The 17,648-nt window shown below is 47.5% G+C and overlaps 1 protein-coding gene across 2 annotated transcripts in view; it reads left to right on the forward strand.

Moving 5' to 3' along the window:
- LOC138260173 (rab9 effector protein with kelch motifs-like) overlaps positions 1–17,648 on the forward strand; it is a 145,461-nt gene that overhangs the window by 972 nt on the left and 126,841 nt on the right. The window lies entirely within an intron of this gene.

The raw sequence follows: 17,648 nt of genomic DNA on the forward strand, positions 1-17,648 counted from the left end.
GACAGAGGTGAAATGGGATCATAAATTCATAGCTGTTTTGAACAGGGGACCTGAAAATACGTTTGGCCAAGGGTCCCTAAAAACCTTAAGATGTCTCTGGACCTAATCCCTACTGTAATAATAATGCCCTCCCCAATCGCTTTATGCATTGAAGACTCCCTTTCTCCCATTTCTCTTGTGAGGCTGTATCCTCTCCTGGTGTGGGTGCCCCTTCATGAAATTTTGCCTCCACCCGTCTTCTGGTGTGGTTATGGGCCCGGCCCATCTGCTGTTGAACAATGGCCTACATCTGGTGCTTTTACGACGTCCCTCCAGATCCTGTAGGGATGTTGCTATACTGTGCGACAATGCCATAGAGCCCCTTGGTGTAACAATGCCCTGTCTCCAGTTTTTGGTGTGATGTTGCACTCGCAGTCTCCAGTTACCTCGTGCAACGATGCCACTTCTGTTCCCTTCTGTAAAAATGCCCTTCTCGCCACAATCTTCTCTCCTAATGTAACAATGCTTTTTTTGGCCTGTCTCCTGTAGCAGTGTCCTTCTAGCCAGCCTCCTACTATTATCAATGATTATCTGGTCACAGTCTCTTTATGTAACAATAATGTTCTTGTCACAGTCTCCTTATGTAACAATGTTGTTCTTGTCACAGTCTCTTTGTGTAACAACAATCATCTGGTCACAGTCTCTTTGTGTAACAAGGGCCTTCAAGCCACAATTCCCTTCCGTAACAAGGCCCCTTCAGTCCTCTTCTGAAGCAGTGCCTCTCTACCCCAGTCTTCTTAGATAACAGTGCTATTCTATCCACAGTCTCTTTCTGTAATACCCATTATGCCGACTGGCATGCAGGGCAGCAATGAAGGACCTTTGCCTCTGTCTGTCTTGGGCAAGTTTCTATATGGTGCCCCAGCTGTGGTTCAGGGTCTTATATTCTGTTTCCACAGTTCGCCTCGAGGTGTTCTTTGGCCTGCCTCTCTTCTGTGTCTCTTCCTGTTGAGTGCTGTTCTGTGATGGAGTTTCGTTCTCTTCTGATGGCATGTCCTATCCATCTCTATATTTTTCTTTATAACGATGCTCCTTTGCTTGCTTTTTGTTGTGCAGTTCCTGATTGGAGATGGTTCACAGACAGACAAATGCACAAGAATTTTCTCAGGTTACGGAGGGTGGAATGCTGACAGTTTGGTGATAAGAATTTTCATCATCAACCAGCATTCTGATCCATATAAGAGGTTTGACAGTATGCAGCTTTGGTAAAGCCTCAGCTTGGTGTTTTTGCTGTTCTGAGATGACCTCCACAAATTGTTCAGCATCCTGAAGGCTTTCCTGGGTCATGATGTCACTCCCTGCCCCTCTATCATGATAGGTACTGCCTAGGTAAGTGAAGTTTTCAGTCTTGGCTAGATCCTCTCCCTCCACCTTGATTGGTGAAGGTTTTGGGATGTTGCACGACGGGGCTTCTGATTTCTTCATGTTGATCTTCAGGCTCACTTGCTGTGTGTAGATGTTGAGGCGAGATGTCCTTTCCTGCATATGCTGGTGTAAGAGAGCAATGCTGGGTCATCCGCATAGTCCAAGTCCTCCAGTGCAGAGAACAAGGTCCTTCAAATGCCTCTGACTTGGTTTTCACTTGTATGTCTCATCACCCAGTCAATGACTAATTGAAGAGTAACATTGATATCGTGAATCCCTGTCTCACACAGGTTGTGACTTCAAAGTTACACTTACTATCTCCCACCTTGCAGGTAAAATTATCATAGAAGCCCTGGATGAGAACTACCTGCTTTGGTCTTCTGTAGGCTCCTAGTGTATGCCAGAGTCTGCCACGGTGGATACTGTCAAAGGCTTTCTCAAAATCAATAAAGGTGCAGCATGATTCTCTGCTACTCTGTGCACTGCTCCTGGATGTCGCATTGAGTAAGGATCTGCTCAACACACACACTTCCCTTGCAGAACCCAGCCTTTTCTCTTCTTAATTGCTTGTCCACTGCCTCACAAATGCGCTGTATAAAGATTTTCACCAGTAGTTTACTCGGGCTTGCAGAAGGATAACTCCAGGCCAGGTGTTACAGTTGGTTAATGCTCCCTTCTTCAGAATCTTGACGATGATGCCTTGGTTCCAGTCATCTGGTACTTTCCTTTTCTCCCAAATCCAATGTAAACCCTGGTTTTGAGATCCTAGCTAATGTTTCAGGGTCTGCCTTGAACATTTCTGCATTCAGGTTGTCTTGGCCAATATATTTTCTGTACTCGAGAGATCGGATGGCAGAGAGGATGTATTTTTTTCTGTGGTGGGGCAATGTTCACATCTGCTTCTTGGATGTCCGCATCACTTTTTGGTACTAGTTTGTTCAAGACTTTTTTGAAGTGCTCGGACCAGCATGCTTCCTGCTGTTTGCCTGTTGTGAGTAGTCTGCCTTGCTTGTCCATGATAGAGGTGTTGTATGTTGCACATGATTTATCACTAATTATCCTCATAATCTTGCAGACCTTCCCCGATTCTCCTTTAATGGCTGGTGAGTTATCCATGCACACAGCAGGGCGTATCACTTTTTTGACTTCTCTTTGCTTCTATGTACTGTTGCTTGTACATTGCCTACAGTCTCTGATTTGGCCTCCATCAGTTTGTTTTGCGGCCTTCATGTCTTCAATGGCATGCCATATGTCCTGCCTTATCCATTCTTTTCAATTCCTTGTCTTAGTCCACAGGCATGTTTCACTGCTCTTCACATATATTGAAGAGACGTGTTCCTGTTTATAGTTCATTGTTTCTGCAGCTGGCTCAGATTTATCTTCCATGTCTGCCACTGCCAGGAGTTGGAACCTGTTTTTGATTTGTAAGACAGATGCCTTCTGTGACTTTGGGTTCTGTAATATTGCCACATCAAAGTGCTGTTATCCTTATATTTGCGTTCTGTTTTTCTTAGCTTCAGCTTAACAAGAGTTGTCACTAGAGGGTGATCACTGCCAACGTCTGCTCCTTTAATCACTCTGACATCTTGCAGTGAGCACTTCCAGATGCCATTTATCAATAGGTGGTCAATTTTTGTTTCTTTCCCTGCCATTGGGTGAGCACCATCTTAGTTTGTGAATATCGTCGGGGAAGAGATTCCCTCCTATGACCAGATCATGTGTGGCGCAAAATTCCAACAGTCTTTTTCCATTAGTTTATTGTTCACAACCTTCCTTTCCTGTGGCTCTGCCATGGTGCGTTTTGTCATTTCCCACTTTAGCATTCAGACCTTCCATCACGATCTTCAGGTCGTAGTTCAGCACATCTTCATGCTCATCTTGCATCTATTGGTAGAATATGTCCTTGACTGTTTCCTCTGCGTCATTCATTTGAGAACAGCAATGGATAATGGTTGTATTAATGTGCCTGCTATTTAACCTGGCTGCCACATGTCTGATGTTAACTGGCTTCCCCTAAATTAGGCATTTCTTTGTCCTCTTGCTTAGGATGATGGCTACTTCTTTCTGATTTTGGCATCATCCCTTCCTGAGTACAGTACCATCTCTCCTGTGGTGGCTTACATTTGCCACCCCTGGTTTAACCTACTTTCTCTGACCCCTAGGATGTGTCGGTTGTAATGCCTCATCTCAGATGTTATTTAAGCTGGTTTTCCTGTCATACATAGTCCGTACATTCCATTATCTGATTCTGACCTTGCACTTGGCCCTCAGAACTTCTATAATCCTATCAGTAGTTCCCTTATGGCTTTGACTACTGTTAATCATGATTTTCATACAGAAACTCTGGAAGTTACTTGTGCCTAAAAGGTTTAGTGGGTCTTGCTGCTGTTTTCATAACAAATACTTTACATGGTGCTAGGTTGTTAGCCTTGCGCCCAACCTCCAGCCTGGAGTACCAGTGGATCATGCATTGTCTGGTCTCTGCCCATTGCTTGTCCGTCCCTGCCAGGAGAATAAGCTTCTGTTATTATTGCTTTCCAGGTCACTGAGATATGCGAGCCCCTCGACCCCTTCAAGGTAGCAACCCTCCAAAGAGTCCTTCTGTAATACTGCTCTTCTAGTCCCAGCGGCTTAATGTAACAATGATGTTCTAGCTAGTCTCTTTATGTAAAACAATTCTAGTCAGTCTCTATGTAACAAGGTTCTTCAATCTACAGTCTCCTTCTGTAACAAGGCAATTCTAACCACAGTCTCCGTCAGTAACAATGCCTTTCCAGTTAGTCTCCTCCAGTAACAAAGTCCTTCTAACCGGTCTCCTTCTGTAGCCATCCCTTCTAGCCACAGTTCCCTGCTATAAAACAACCCTTTTAGCGACAGTCTCTTCTGTATCAGTAACATCACCCTTTAACTCCGTCTTCTTTTGTAACAATGTCCTTTTTAGCCACAGTCTCCCTCTGCAACAATGGCCATCTAAGCTCATGATGTAATGCTGCTCAGCACTCTCCTGTTATAACAATGCCCTATCTCCTCTCTCTTTTTTTTATGGACCACCAATGTTTCTGTTCTCTTCATGTATTGCCTCGCCACATTTCAAAGTCCCTCTTACTCCAATATAACTGGTAACCCCAAATCTCAATTTAATAATGTACCCTTCAGTCTACTGATATGATAAAGTTTCTACTTTTTCAGGTATAATGCAGTCCCGACTTCCTATTTTAGTAATCCAACCCTCCCCCTATTTTTAGATATAATTAAGGACCTCACATCCGTTTATAACAACGCTAATCTCATCTGCCTCAGGGAATGATGTCTCCTAAATCTGAAGTTCTACTAGTGCCCATCCCTTCTGCTTTTTAGATAATACCTGCATCTCTTACTTTTTCAGATTCTGCTGTCTACCCGAGTCAAGGATGTGGCTCCAATATCCTCTTAAGACAAAGGCTTTGCCTCTGGCCCTATATCCTCTGGGGCCAGGGGCGTGTGCATCTGGCCCCACATCCTCTTAGGCCAGGGGCCTATGTATCCACCCCTATATCTTCCTATGGGGTTCAAAGGCTGCCCCCTTTCAGTCCATACAAGAATTACAATGGTCCCCATATCCTGAGATAACATTGTATCTCCACCTCTGCCCCTCAAATATCTGGGTGCACCACTGCAGCACCCAGTGTTTAGATATAACATTCCATCCTGCCATCCCTTAGTGTGCAGTACCTCCTTCTCCAGAAAAACAAACATCGTGGTGTAATGATGCCTTCTTGAGTCTACTGGGACAACCTAGCAATTCAAAGAGACATAGTACATAGCTGATGTGTGATAGACAAGGTGAGGTGCAGGTGGACAAAACAACAAAGTTTGGCCATTAACAACACCATCACACACCTATTTGTAAGTAAATCTTGATAACCTGATTATCCTTTGAGGGCAAAGTTTCACTTCCTAGAAATGGCATTTCGAGCTCAATGGCTCCATCATTCTCTGAAACAGTATCGCTAAATACAGGCAGAGCTACCCTTCTCCAGCAATAGAATTTTACAAAGCAGTTCTGTTCACACACAGAAAAGTAAGTGAATTAGCAATACACACCAGATCATCCTGGCACAGCAAATAAGAATTCTTTGCACTCTGGTTCTAACCTTGAAATGTATGTGCCAGCCTGGGACTGAAACATTGTTCCCTCCCTACAATTTTCCCAGCACAGAGAGTTGAGCTCTGCAAAATACCATACACAGTCAGTTTGTTAATTCTAAATCTTGTTCATGTACTGCTGGTGCAACCAAGTAGTCTTAGCAGGATGGTCAGTTAGGTTTCATAATACTCCTAAGGGGGTGGTAAATATGATGTGTTTGTGAGAGATCCATGGGAGTTGCTGAAATGGTCTAAATGTGAAGTGCCACATTGTGACCTTTTCAGGATGATTAAGATGCTGGTTTTCATAATAGTTAAGGGAGTTTGATAGTAGCTGATCACCGAATGGCCTTGTAATGTATGGCAAGAAACTTCTAATGCCCCTTGTGCTTGGCTGATAACCATCCAACATGGCGACTCTGTAGTCCGATATGAACCTTTCTGGCCGGACAAAACTGTATACGAACAAACAAATTCATGTTTGGGTAATCCCTTCACCAGGTTATTGCAGTGATAAACCTTGCTGAAAATAAACACCTAGATTAGGGAATTCGCAACTTAAAGCCTAAGATGTTGGTAGATTCTTCTTACATTGAGGTGCTGGAAATCGCATCAATCAATCATTTCTAAAGCACGGCTAATCAACCGTATTGTCTCAAGACGCTGTTTGTGGGTGTGCTGCTCAATGGAAGAGTCAGGTCTTCAGGTCACCCTGAACTGCTTGAGTGATGCTGTCTGCCTGATTTTGAGAGGTAGCATGTTCCATGTCCGGGCTGCAAGGTAGGAGAAGGATCTTCCTCCTGCTGTGCTTTTCTGTATTTTGGGAATGGCCGCGAAGATGAGATGGGACAAACTGAGTTGTCTGTTGGGTATGTGGAAGGCAAGGTGGTGGTTAAGGTATGCTGGTCCTATGTTGTGTAGTGCCTTGTAGGTGTGGATCCGGAATTTGTTTATGATGCGCTTGTTGCTTGGGAGCCAGTGTAGGTCTCTGAGGATGGAGGAGATGTGGCTGTGTCGGGGGATGTCCAGGGTGAGTCTGGTTGCTGCATTCTGAATTCTTTGTAGTCTTGATTGCAGTTTCTTGGTGATGCCTGCAGAGTGTGTTGCCATAGTCCAGTTTGCTAGTGATGAGTGCATGTGTGACTGTCTTCCTTGTGTTGGAGGGGATCCAGTCGAAGATATTTCAGAGGGTTTGGAAGCATGACGAAGAGACTGCATTGACTTGATGAGTCATGGATAGTGAGGAGACCAGGATGATGCCTAGATTACATGCGTGGTTCTTGGGGCGTTACCCAGAGCGGTGGGCCACCAGGAGCCATTCCAGGCAGAGGGGGGGGAGCTGATTACGAGGCTCTCTGTCTTGTCTGAGTTGAGTTTGAGGCAGCTAGCTTCTGTCCGGGCGGCAATTGCTTTCATTCCATTGTGAAAACTTCCCTTGGTCTTCACAGGTTCGCCGGACAGAGAGAGGATCAGTTGGGTATCGTCAACGCAGGAGACTACTTTTAGACATTGTTGTTTGGTGATCTTGGCTAGCGGGGCCATGTAGATGTTGAAAAGTGTTGGGCTGAGTGATGATCCTTGGGGTACTCAGCAGGATGTATCTTTGGGTTCTGATGTGAACAACGGTAGTCTGACACTCTGTGCTCTTCTGGTGAGGAAGGACCTGATCCATTCCAGTGCTTTATCTTGGATGCTGACGTCATGGAGTCTGGCGTATACGGTGGGGTGGGAAACAATGTTGAATGCAGCGGATAGGTCGAGGAGTATGAGTGCGGCCATGCCTAGCATGGCGTGTATGTCATCTATGGCTGCTAGCAGTGCGGTTTTGGTGCTTTGGTTGCTTCTGAATCTAGACTGGGAAGGGACTAGGATTTGGTGTGTCTCAAGGAATTCGGTGAGTTGCTGGTTGACTGTCTTTTCTGTTACTTTGGCTGGGAAAGGAAGCTGGAGATGGGTCCAGAGTTCTTCAGCTCCCTTGATCGGCAGTGGGTTTCTCGAATAGCGGGTTGATGTAGGCGTGCTTCCCATCTGATGGGAAGGAGATGGTCTTGAATGATCGGCTGATAGTTCGGCAGAGCTCAGGTACTATGGTGGTGCTGGCTAGGTTGAAGATGTGATGAGGGCACGGATCCAAGGGTGCTCCCGAGTGGATGGAGTTCATGAGTCTTTCGGTGTCCTCTTTAGTGATGGGGGTCCAGGAGTTCAGGATCTGGTGTGGTGCTAGGTCTGTGGTGGTATTTGTGAGCAGTGCTGGAGGGTTTTGGTTCTTGAAAGCCTTCGTAAATGTCCTGGATTTTTCGGTGTACGAAGGTGGCAAGGCCGTCGCAGAGGTCTTAGGAGGGATGGATGAGGTGTCTGTCCAGGGGTTCATGAATTCTGTGATGATGGTGAAGAGCTCTTTACTGTTGTGAGTGCGGGGCTGAAGCGTTCTTGAATGGGGGATTTTTTTGGCGGCTCTGATGGTGCATGGGGACTTTGTTCTTGTGGGCTACACGGTCTTCCGTTGATTTGCTGTTCCTCAATTTCCATTCCAGTCTTCTGCAGGAGCGTTTGGACTCTTGTAGGTCCGACGTGAACCATTTAGGTGTTTTGCTATGTCTGTTTCCAGCTGGTTTCTTGAGGGGGGGGGAGGGTTACGCTGTTGGTGCATTCTGATAGCCAGCGGTGTAGATTGCATGCGGCTTCATTAGCGTCTGCTGTGGGGGTGGTGGTGGCTAAGAGTATTGGTGAGTTGCGCTTCAGTAACTTTGCCCCAGCATCTGCTGGAGGGGTGGGGTGCAGAGAGACATGTAGTTTTCTTTATGAAGGTAAAGTGGATGTATTTGTGGCCAGTCCAGTGATGTTCGGAGGTGAGGGAGATGGTGATTGTTGGAAATGACCTTTCTGCGGGCTTAACTCCAAATTTTTGCCTTCCTCTTTTTCTGACCTCATTTTTGCTGGATTTAGGACACTGTACACTTTACCAGTGCTAAAGTGCATATGCTCTATTCCTAAAACATGGTGAAATTGGCTTGTACCCAATTGGCATATTTAATTTACTTGTCAATCCCTAGCGAAGTGCACTACATGTGCCCAGGGCCTGTAAATTAAATACTACTAGTGGACCTGCAGTGCTGGTTGTGCCACCCACATAATTAGCACGTAACCATGTCTCAGGCCTGCCACTGAAAGGCCTGTGTGTGCAGTTGCACTGCCACTTCGACTTGGCATTTAAAAGTCATTGCCAAGCCGTAAACTCCCCCTTTTCTACATATGTCACCCCTAAGGTAGGCCCTAGGTAGCCCATAGGGCAGGGTGCTATGTAAGTAAAAGGCAGGACATGAACATGTGTGTTTTATATGTCCCGGTAGTCTAAAACTCCCAAATTCCTTTTACACTTCTGTGAGGCCACCTTCTTTCATAGGATAGCATTAGGGCTATCCTCCTATTCTGTTTGAGTGGTAGATTGCGATCTGAAAGGAGTAGCCAGGTCATATTTAGTATGGCCAGAATGGTAATAGAAAATCCTGATTATTGGTGAAGTTGGACTTAATATTACTATTCTAGAAATGCCACTTTTAGAAAGTGAACATTTCTCTACACTTAAATCCTTCTGTGCCTTCCAATCCACATCTGGCTGGGTTAGTTGACAGCTTCCTTGTGCATTTCACTCAGACAACTCCAAAGACAGGATGCTCAGTCGGACCTGCACACATCTGCATACTGAATGGGTCTTCCTGGGCTGGGAGGGTGGAGGGCCTGACACTCACATGTCAAAGGACAGTGGTCTGCCCTCACACAATGGACTGCCAAACCCCTACTGGGACCCTGGGAGACAGGATGGAACTGAAAGGAGGCCTTCTGCACTTCTAAGCCACTCTTTGAAGTCCCCCCCCCCCCCCCCCCCCCCACTTCAAAGGCACATTTGGGTATATAAATAAGACCTCTGACCCTACCAACTCCGACACTTCTGAAGTCGGACACTTCTGGACACCCCAAGATACTCCTTGGGACAGACACTCTAACCCAGAACCTGCAACCTCCCAAAAGGAACTGCCTGGCTGCCCAAAGGACTCGCCTGAACTGCTTTTCTGAGAAGGGCTGCTTCCTTGCTGTTGCCCTGCTGCCTTGCCGCCCTCTGGCTCTGCTGAGAAGTGCTCTCCAAGGGCTTGTATTGAGCTTGCCTCCTGTTTTCGAAAGTCTCTGGGCCAAAAATACTTTATCTCTGCAAAGAACTCCTTGTGCGGCGAAAAATCGATGCACAGCCTGCCGGAATCGACACACAGCCTGCACTGCTGTGAGAAAATCACCACATGCTGAACCGGACCGTCACAGCTTGGCTCCCCGAGTGGAGATTGACGCAGCGCTGTGACTGGAACTTCGACACATGGCCCACTGGATCAACGCATTGCCGTAACGACAAAGCCCAACTTCCTGTGAAGAGGAATCGACACAGCACCTGCTGAGTGACAGAAATTTCCCGCATCGCCCACTGGATCGACGCAGCTCCTGTGACTTTGTCCCGCATGCCCAGGATTTCTCTAAATCGTCCGCGGGCATCCAAATACCCCGCAACCTGAAGAGGACCCAAGTCCACGCACCAGAAATTGACGCAAGGCCCTTGCTGCGTGGAAAATATCGAAGCATTATCTGTGTGCGCCCAGAGAAACTGACGCTCACCTTCCAGTTTTCCCCGCATCTCCTCTTCTGCAGTCCCTTGTGGATAATTTAGACCAGGTACTTTGTGCTTGCAAGAGACACTTATTGCTTTTAAGAACTTAAAACTCTTTTTATCATTTTCTAAAGTGATATTTCAACGTGGACTCATCAAATCTTGATCGTTTTGACCTGCACTTAATCAGATAAATATTCTATATTTTTCTAAACCTGGAGGTGTATTTTTGTGGTGGTTATACTGTGTTATTGCAGGATTTATTGCACAAATACTTTACACGTTGCCTTCTAAGTTAAGCCTGACTGCTCAGTGCCAAGCTACCGGATGGTGGGCACAGGATAATGTGGATTGTGTGTGGCTTAGCATGACTAGAGTGAGGGTCCTTGCTTGGACGGGGGTAACCTGACTGCCAATCAAAGACCACATTTCCAACAGTGATGTTCCCTGCTGAGAAGACTGGGTCGAGTATGTGTCTGGTTCTGTGGGTGGGGACGTTGACCAGTTGTTTGAGGCAGAGTGTTGTGAGGTTATCCAAGAGGTTTGTGGTGTTGGGGTCATTGTGTCAAGGTAGAAGTTGAGGTTGCCAAGTAGGATGTAGTCTGAGGAGGTGAGGGCTTGAGTGGCGATGGGGTCAGCAAAGTCTTTTCAGAATTGAGGTCGGGGTTCGGGTGACTTGTAGATGAGTATGCCAGAGAGAGCGAGAGAGAGGAGTTGGGGCTGGTCTGAATCTGTAAGTGTTTATGGGTTGGCTGCGGCTGTGACTAGTTGGTGATTGTCAGGCAGAGGATGTTTTTGTAGACTACGGCAATGCCTCCTCCAGGCCGCTTGGCTCTCTCCTTGTGGATGATTTTGTAGTTGTCCAGGATAGCCGTGGCAATGGCTGAGGTGGGGGTGATTCACGTCTCCGTAAAGAAGGCAACAACTGTGGCAGTCTAGGAGGTCCCAGACTTCTACTGCATCTTCTACATCAGCTTAAAGTAAAATTCCCATGTTTCTTAAACAGGCAGAGGGTGTTGGGAGGGTATATGATTGATATCTCTGAGGGTGTTGGCAACATTGCAAACTTCAGTTTTCAATGAGTTTGAGAGAACAGAGTAATGTAGGGTATGACTGCCATAAGACAGAGATTTTTCATTGGAGTTTGAGTCAACGTTGAGATGGGGACAATTTGTTTGTCATTGGCATATAAATGAAAGGTGAAGGTGAAAGAATGTATAATGTTGCTATCAAGAGTGGTACAGTGGAATAACTGGGGCACATGGGCTGGTAGTAAGTGAACGGAATAAGGAGCACCAGGAATTAGGAGTGGCTTGAAAGGTACCACTGAAACTGTCCTAGGGATGGCTAAAGATGTAATGGTTTGGAAGATAGTAGAATGATTAGCAGTGTAGGAAAGTGCTGAGAGCAACGATTGACATAGTATTGTGAAGAGCAGAAGAGAGAAAATTTGAGATTCATGTCAGAGTACTTTTCATGGTGTGGCATAGAAAAAAACTAGATGGGGGGGGGGGGGGGGTGTGGCCAAAATCGCACAAGGGTCGGACACTTGGAGAAGGAGCCCTGCTGTCATTGAGGCCCAGCATCATTGATACTGCCCTTGTCCTTCGTCTGCCCTCCTTGATGACCCTGAGCCTCCCGGAGTGGGAAAGACCCTCCTCGGGTGCTCTGGCAGAGCTGCAGAGGGGACCGGGAGAGTCGAGTCGAGGTGAGGGGAGCATGCCGTGACTGCGGACCCCACCTTTCGCTGGGGACTGTGGGTCAGATTCTTCCCACAGCTGCTGGTGCCAGTTACCTGTGAGGATGCGGCAGCGTGCTCTCACAGCGACCGACACCCCTTGCTGCGGAGGCTGCTCCTGGACCTGTGAGGGAGACGGCCTTGTGGCACTTGCAGGCCTTCCTGCCGCTAGAAAACCATCAGGAGGTGGTGAGATGTGTGCTGGGGCCCGGGTGAATTTTTTTCAGACCCCGGCGACAAAGATGATGAGGCGCTGGCAGACTGAGTGTCGGTGGGCCCATGCCTTGATACACAGTGTACCTGGGCTGACACGTGGTGATAAATGGAAATAGCCAGGCCTGATTAGCTTGCTGGTGCCCTGCTATGATGGTGAGACAGGGTGGCGAGTGCTCGGAGTGGCGGAAGCCCTTTCTAAGGTTAAGGGGGAGCACATACAGAGGTGCTAGAGTACCTTTGGGAGAGCCCTTACCTGCAAAAAAGACTGTCTACACATTTGACTATTGTGGGCCCAGTGCAGAGTGGCTGATGACCTAGTGTTTACTGCTTTACCTCTGGCCTTTGACCACTTGGAGCAAACTGCAAGCCTGTTGATTCCCCTTTATCCCCCTTCCCCCCCCGATAGAGGACTCCATCCTGAGGCGCTGGAATTGTGCTGCACCGGTGAGGGATTGCCATAATGTCCCCTGGGGATATGTACTGCTAGACTGATTGACCCCGTTGTAGTGTGATTTGGTGGACACCGGCTAGCGCACCCTGCCCCCAGCTTTGGAACTTAGAGGCGCCCACTCAGAAGTGCGCCATTGTTGCTGACCGCTTGGTGATGTCTCCGAGATAGCATGGCACCCAGCATAAGTGTCAGCTAAGTGTTTCTGTGGCTGAATTCACACCAAGTGCCGTGGTGACGGGCCCTGATATCTTCTGTGGACTGGCCATGGTTGGTTCAAAAGCATCCAGACCCACAACCCCAGAGTCCATCATGGCCATGCTGGGTGCCACACAGTCTCATACAGACTGTATCAAACTGCTGGAGAACACACTTGAGAAGCATACGAACATGCTTGATAAAATCCTACAGGCTATACAGGACTTCAGGATGGCAATGGAAGCCCAAATGAGAACCTTACAAGTTGAGACTGGCCTGATGCTGGCAGATCATGCCAAGCTGGTGGAGCAGGATGATGAAGCAGCGTCCTCACTGGCCTCCCTCACACCTCCAATGAAGTACATACAGGACCAACTGAAAGGCCTCCAGACCAAGGTACAGGTGCTCCAGGCAAGACCTGAGGCTGCAGAGGGACGTTTTCGCCACAATAATGTTTGTTTCATTGACTTCCCATAGAAGGCCGAGAGTCCAAACATAGAGCTCTTCCTTGAAGGTTGGCTGATGAACACGGTTTTAATCAATAAAGTCCTGAAATTTTTTGTAATTGAAAGGGCGCATAGGGTCCGAGGCCATCTCTCCACCGCACCCAATTATAGCATGCTTACTTAATTTTTAGGACCGAGATCTGATACTGCAGTTATCTAGAGCCAAGGGCCCCGGGTCCTTTAATGGGACTAACAGTATTTCGGCATACCAGGACTACACAGCGGAGGACCAGAAGCGATGCAGCCCCTTTACAGGCTTCAAGGCTCAGCTCCACACCCTGAAACTCTCCTATGCTTTGTTTCCGGCATGTCTGCGGGTGGTGGACGCTGGCACCACACATTGCTTCACAATGCTAGAAGAAGCCTGGCAGTGGCTCTGCACTAAAGGGATACCTGAGAATCCCAACATACAAAGTCGACTGGACCGTGCATAAGCCTAGGTGATGCTGCCGTCCATGTGGCTCGCAGTCTCTTCCCACAAAGGAGCAGGCCACTCTGGAAAGGGCACGGGTGGTGGCAGAGATTTCCACACATGGTGCCATCTGGTACCACACGCTTGCACCAGACACAGATCTGGACTCTGAACCAGGAGCCCTCGGCTCTGGTGCGCCAAGTCGGGATTACTGCAGATGCCGCTGGGTTCTACCCAGAAGAGACCCGAACTCCTGAGATCTGTGGGTGGTGATTCGTTACTGATCTTGTTCAATGTGGGAGGATACATGGTTGCTAGCACATGCATCAAGGAAGCCATATAAGAGACATTGACTATGGACAGGACATTATTGTAACTGTAAATTCTATAGCTAGGCCTGTGGCGGGAAGCCAGTGTTGCTTCTGCCACATGAGAAACGTTAATTGGCTCCCCCCACCTCACATCAGAGCTTTCCGTATGGACTTGTTCTTGATGTGGGTATACATAGCATGCCTGTTGCATTGTTTGGGGTATTGCAGCATGAGGCCGACAGGCATTCAGGCCTGGGATAGGGGAGTTGTTCATCATAGTTGTTAAACATTTTTTTCCCATTTGGCTGATGTTGGGTAGGTAGGGGCATGGGTTGGGATTGTTAACTATTCTGAAGATTTTAACATGTATTCTATGCACATATGGCTGTCGGTATTAGTGCCTTGACCTAGAACATCCATAACATGGTGATCCCAGCTAGGAGACACAAAATGTATGCCTCTGTCCGGTGCAGCCATGCTCAGTTTGCTTGCTTCCAAGAGATACATTTGACCTCTGTGGAGCTTGACAAAGTTAGTAAATGCTAGAGTGGTCAGGTGTATGGTATGGGATACTTGGCCTGCACCTGAGTTGTTGTGATTTGGATTGCCCCTGAGGTACCGTTTGTGAAATATAGGCTCCTGGAGATGGCTGATATGTGATTCTAGAGGGGGCTCTGGATGGACGCCCTTTCTTTGTGCCATCTCTTTATGCCCCAAGCACTTCACAGGGTGAGTTTTTGGAGTCCATCTCCCTGACTCTAATACTTGACCTTCAAGCTCCGGGGTTTTGGAGAGTTGACTTTAATTGTGTCCAAAACATTGATCTAGATCACTCTGTCCCTCCACTCCCAGACAACCAAGGTATACAGGCCGCAAAACATTTCCAACAATGGTCCCGGTCCATTAATGTGCACAGTGTGTGGCGCCTAGCACACCATGGGAGCGGGGGTACTCCTATTATGCACCAGTTCACAAGGTTCATACTAAACTTGATTATTTATCCTGCAACGCCGACTGTTAGCCTCTCATCCGCAGTTCTGAATATTTAGGCAGGACTTTTTCAGACCATGACCCCCTAGGGGTCACGTTCTAGTGGGCCTGGTGACTCTGTACGGAAGTGCTGCAAGATGCAGCGTACAGACACACTATGGCTACACAGCTCACCCTTTTCTTCGTTGATAATACAGGATCTGTGGATTCAATAGGGCTAGAATGGGACGCCATAAAGGTTGTCATGAGAGGTCATTGTATTAGTACAACATGTGGAGCTCGGACAACACTCACACACACGGTATTGGATATAGAGATACCTGCGGATGGTGGAGGTAAAGGCGGTGACAATACCAGGCTCCTGCCCTTGCCTTGTAGCCCTACTTCACCAATATCAGGAGGAGGTTGGATGTTTGTGCCCTAGACAAAAAGACCTTCTTAGCTGTTGTGGTGCTTTTGTTGCCCTAAGTGAGAAGGGTATGCCCACATTCTTATTTTCATAGGAAGGGGAACCAGACCGGGGTGTTCCCTATCCTGGTGCTTTTTGCACTAGCAGTGGAGCCTCTGGCTGTTCAGTTACGCACCAGGGGCCCGACATCAATAAATCAATTTGTAAAGTGCAGTTTATCACCCCGGGGGGGGGGGAGGGTATCCAGGCACTGTGTTTATGTATGTGGATGATATCTTGGTCTACTTAAGAGACCACACGCATACCCTTCCGGCCTTTTATGACCTGCTTAGATCTCTTTGGAGATATGGCCAGCCCCAAGGTTAACTGAAGCAAGTCCTGCATTTTTCCATTATGTCTGATCGAACCTGAGAGAAGCATGTGGCATTGGTGGGGGAGTGGCTCCCTTGGAACTTCAAAACTTTCCGTTACCTACGGGTAAATGTATATCATGCAGACAAAGACTTGGGCAACGACAACTATGGTCAGACCATGACTTCACTCAGTCAATCCCTCCAATGTTTGATGCGACTGCCCCTCTCACCAATGGGTAGATCGTCCATAGCGAAAATGATCGTTCTTTCTAGGCTCCTATACTTTTTTGCTGCCTTACCAGTGGTCTCGCGCAAATCTATTTTTGATGCTGTACGTGGTCTGGAGTCTGCCCTCAGCTGGTGTTCTGGGCGGAATCTAACTTTGCTCCCCATGCTTGAGTCGGGGCTCGGAATCCCTGACCTGGGGCTCTATTTTGCAGTGGCTCAGCTGCAGTGGCCCATGCGGTGGCTGACTGGTGATGAGACTGGGGAGGGTCGATATGTGCGTGTGAACTTGAAAGATATGAATATACTAGACTGGCTGCTTTCACGAAGAGGCCCGCTAAAGGAATTGGTAAGCTTACGCGTGTAGCCAAACATATTTGGGCCCGCAAGATGCAGCCCTGCCGATTCCCTATGCACCGCAGTTACCCTTTTGGAGCCTACCTGCTCTTAAAACATTGCTTACGGCTCATGACCCCTCTCCATGGTGTGATGCGGGGATTACCCATCTGGGGGATTTATATAGTGGGGGTGTACTGTTCTCCTTCCAGGGCCTAAAGGAACTGTATAGGTTGGGGTCCTGGCCCCTTTCTGATTTATAATGCCATTGTGGTTGAGATAGGGGGGGTGTGGTCCCTGGGGCCGGCTGAACCGCCTCTGCACATGGGATTGCAGTGCTTCCTAAGACGGGGACACAGCTACCGAGCGGTATCTGCATGATACGCCACACCACTAGTGGCCTGTGCAGCTCTACTGGCCTGTGATAAGGCCAGATGGGATGAATACCTAGGTACAGTTTTGACGACCGAGCAGTAGACTATGGCTCTGGAATGGGTGAAATGCATTTCCCGTAACACCTGCCTGAAATTTACACAATTCAATTATCTTCAGTCTTACCTCACTTTCCACAACCGCCACAAAATGTTTCCAGGGGTCTCTCCGGTCTGTCCTCCCTGTGTACATACAGGTGCTACATTTATGCATATGGTGTAGGAATGCCCCCCATTGTTGCGTATTTGGACTTGCGTGTTGGAAGAGGTATTAACGATAATTGAGGTCCAGTTATCATTCGATCCCATCCTTTGTCTTCTGGGGATTATGAAATGCACCAAGCGTAACGAACACTATTTAAAGCTAGTGGATCTGCCTTAGCTTTATTTAAAAGCCTCATCGCTATGGCTTGAAAGGCCCAGCACCCACCCACATTTCGCTGTTGGCTCAAAGTGACTCATAAATGGGCCCTTGTGGAGGTGGACATCATGACACATGTTCACTGGCATGCGGGGGGATGCTGCCACGCTCTGGGACACTTAAGTGCTCAAACTATTCGGTAAGCAGCATGGCACCCCTTTACCACAGACCCCAACACATAGGGTGTGACTCAGGTGTGTAATTTAATAAAATTTCTACCTAAGTTACTACATAAGTCTACTTGTCCTGTTGGGGAAAAAAAAATCCACTTCTGCAAAAAAAATAAAAAATAAAAATCCACTTGTCCCTTTGGTGCCACGTAGTTCAGCAATAAATTATGTAAGCAATCTCATTATATAAGATCTCTGATAGTAGCCTCTTTGACTATGCCAGGTCTCATACTATAGTAATTCCCACATTTTCCCATCTTTTCACAGATGTACATAATGGGGCTGGAGGTAGCATTAAGCAATA

This window comes from Pleurodeles waltl, chromosome 9, assembly GCF_031143425.1.
Source record: "Pleurodeles waltl isolate 20211129_DDA chromosome 9, aPleWal1.hap1.20221129, whole genome shotgun sequence".
Taxonomy (NCBI): domain Eukaryota; kingdom Metazoa; phylum Chordata; class Amphibia; order Caudata; family Salamandridae; genus Pleurodeles; species Pleurodeles waltl.